We start from the raw sequence: 3,403 nt of genomic DNA, 5'->3' as shown, positions 1-3,403 counted from the left end.
TCTTGGGCCCCTCAGGCCTTGGCCCTGTCCCACTGTTCCTGTCACGGCGACTCCTGGACCGGACAGGTGGACTCTGGGCGCGACTTTGCCGGCGAGAGCAGCTTCGCCTGCGGCCGGGCCCAGCACGTCTGGAATGGACCCTTTCCTCAAGGTCAGAGGACGTGCTGCATGTTGCCCTTGATCTGCTGATGCTGCTGGTGTCCAGTGAGGAAGATGGCAGCGCCTGCTGCCATGCTGCGTGGTGGGGCCTGCTGTGGCTGCCCGTCTCTGGAGATGGAGATGGGGAAACCAGCACCAATGGCACAGGGCTGTGGGAGCTGGGGCTGATGGCCTCAGATTCTGACCAGCCATGAGCAGATTGTAGTCCTGACTGTCTGGCTGGCCTGGGGCCATTGAGCTCTGTCTCATCCCTGGAGGCTGTAAGGGCAAGCAGGAATGTCAAAGATCACCCAGGCCCCGGCCAGGCCAGGCCAGAGCAGTGCCCTCAGCCCTCCAGCAGTGGATGCTGCGCTCTGCCAAGCCCGGCCTGGGCACTGCCCCCAGCCCAGGGACAGCGGGGACTTTGACTCATACATGTTCCGAGCCCAGCACAGCTGTCACACTCCCATCTCTGTGTGCTGTTCCTCAGGCCAGAGCAGCGCCTGTGGGTGCCCTCAGCAGCACAGGAGGAGCACAGGAGCAATTGCCAGGGCCTGGGGAGGCAAACAAGCTCATAGCACTGAGAACAAAGTGTACCAGCACGTGGTTGTCTGGCCAAGCGCTTCTGGTTCTTCCCACTTTGAGCCCTTGCCGAGACACAGGTTCCCTGCAGAGCCCCAACTCTGGGTTGGTACAGCTTCCCAACTTACCCCTGTTCCTCTGCCTCCTCCCTGCCTCCAGGGTAAAGGCAATCCCTGGCGTTGCACTGGCCGTGCCTCACTCCTAGATCTGCGAAGGCATCGTTGTCCTCCCATGTTGGGTCTCTGATGGAGAAAGGAAGAGATGATGAATTTCTGCTGCTCTCCCTCACGGAGGTCCAGGGTGTCCCAGCTCTTTCTGCAGCGCTTTTCCAAGTTGGGGGTGAAGCTGAAGCCCAGACTCAGGGGACAGGGCAGGGCCAGGGCTCCTGGGGCAGGGCCTGGCACAGCCCAGCACTTGTACCCTCCTGCCTGGTGGGCCAGGCAGAAGGACACCAACCTGAAGGGGACTCGGATCCCCAAGATGAACATTTCAACAGGGAATTCCCCACTGTCTCTGCACAGGGGGCACTGGAAATACAAAGCACCAGCGCGCAAGGCCTGTCCCTGCAGGGCAAACACAGGCAAGGTGAGCGAGGCCCTGCTGCTGCTGCTGAGCACCTGCTGTGCCCTGGGGCTGAGGGGAGGGCTCCTACCTGGATGCAGTCCCTGTGGAACCAGGCCCTTTTGCACGTTGGGCACACCAGGGTTGTAAAGGTCTTTCTGTCCTCCACAGGCTCCAGGCAGATGAGGCAAATGGTGTCCGGCTCAGGAGTCGCCTCCACCTTCTGCTCTGGACGGTGCTCAGGGCAGAAGGACCTGGAGGAAAATGGATGGGGAAAGTGAGAAATGCTGGATCATTCCCCAGGGGTGGCCATAAAGAGAGATGAGGTACCTGAACGGAATAAGGTATACATTGACACAGCCGCCCTCCTTGGCACAGGGCAGGTGGAACCATCTGTCACAGTCCTCTGTGCAGCACATGATAGTTGCCCCGCTCTGGCTGCAGATGCAGCAGCGCTGGAAAGAGCCAAGCAGCCGCATCAGCAGAAGCAGCAGCAGCAGCCTCGAGGCCTCCCCGGGCAGCCGCAGGGCTCCGGGCAGGGCGCAGGACGTGGCCGCTGCCGCCTCCCAGCCCACAGAGCCGCCTGCTGGAGGAGGGAGGCTCCAGTGCCAGGGCCTCTGTGCCAGAGCTGCTGGGAGCCAGACTTTGTCCAGCTGTTGGGCCGGCCTTTCTTTCCTGCTGTCCGGGCTAAGCTCTGGCAAACCTCGCCAGGCACAAATCTCCCTGCTCTTGTCAGGCTCTCACCTTCTGTGCTGCCCGCCGCACCGCAATTAGGAGATCTCGTGGGAGAAACTCCATGAGTCCAACGTGGCGTTTCTCTTGCCGAAATAGCAGACTGGCAAAGAGCTGCAGGCAAGGGGAGGAGCTGATGAGGAGAGGGCGGCAGGAGCTGCCCATTGCAATGGTGGAGGGAGCGCCTGGAGCCACTCACCATGCAGAACACGTGGGCACAGAGCCCACCCTTCTGCAGTTTGTCACCGCACATGTCCAGGTCAGCCTCGGCACGGCGACACAGCATGCAGGCTGCAGGGGACAGAGCCAATGGCACCAGGCATGAGCAGCTCTGCGGGGCTCTGAGCCAGCAGCAGCATCGGCCCCAAGGCTGCTCTGTCCCTGCTCTGGTGGCTGATGGGCAGGGCTGGAGGCCTTGCAGAGCAGGGGCCATTGTGGGCACAGCTGTCCCAGGAGCTGCCCCCTGGCCCAGCTGGGCCCCACTTGGGCAGGAAGGAGGCTCCCAGTCCTGGCATGGCCAAGAAGCTCCTGCCTCCCCCTGCCTCTGTTCTGATCCCCATGCTGCCTGCTGCCACAAGAGCCCTTGGGCCAGGCTGTCAGAGGGCTGCTTTGCTCTCACCTGGCTCCCTGGCACCAGGGCCCTCCTGCTTGCTGTCAGACATGGCAGCATCACTCTGCGGTGAGTCCCTGTCCTCGAGGGATGTTGTCACTTCGAGGTGCTGATACTCTCCATCTGTGGGAGAAAGAAGGGGGGGGGGGGAGTTTGCAGAGCAGGCCCAGAGCCACGAGGCTCTACTCCCTGCTCAGGCCTGCGTGAGCCCTGCTCCTGTCCGCTTTCTCCTCCCGTTGCCGCGTTGAGGAACACCGCAGTGTCCTCTGGCTGTTCCTCCACTGATTCTGAGAAGGGAGAGGCAGGTCAGCCTGCAGCACAGGCCCAGAGCCCCAAGGTGTGGGGCCCCTCTGGTCCCTGGGCAGCCACATGCCCGCCCTACCTTCTCCTCCCGTTGTCAGGTCGCACTGACACTCAGCATGAGCCCAGAGTTGCCTTTTGTGGCCTTGGTCGCACAGGTCACAATGGCCACTCTGACATCAGCACCGTGTACCCAAAATCGGGGCAGCCATGGCCTCAGGTGCCTGACAACCACTTGTGGCGGCCCCCTCAGGCACCGTGCTTCTGAGATGAGTCTGAGCATTTGCTCAGGGTGGAAGCAGGGCCGGGCCTCCTGCAGCAAGTGCAGGGTCAAATGCCAGGCCCTGGGGCAGCCATCCAGGGTGGCACTGTAGGCAGAGAGGTGCTGTTCAGGCACTGCCACGCCAGGGCTCCGACCCCCGGCCAAGGGAAATCTCTGCTCCTGCCCCTGGCAGGCGGTGGCCCAGAGAGCCCGTGCGG

At 62.4% G+C, this 3,403-nt stretch overlaps 1 pseudogene; it reads right to left on the bottom strand.

Annotated features, from left to right (window-relative positions):
- Window positions 1-484: 484 nt before the first annotated feature.
- On the bottom strand, window positions 485-3,135 carry LOC128945951 (PHD finger protein 7-like; annotated as a pseudogene).
- Between the last annotated feature and the right edge of the window lie 268 nt (window positions 3,136-3,403).

The sequence above is a fragment of the Melozone crissalis genome, unplaced genomic scaffold (assembly GCF_028551555.1).
Source record: "Melozone crissalis strain CALT ecotype California unplaced genomic scaffold, PUWL_Pcris_2 ptg000068l_1, whole genome shotgun sequence".
Taxonomy (NCBI): Eukaryota; Metazoa; Chordata; class Aves; order Passeriformes; family Passerellidae; genus Melozone; species Melozone crissalis.
The sequence above is the reverse complement of the archived record's forward strand: the minus strand, read 5'-3'. Positions and strand labels throughout refer to the sequence as shown.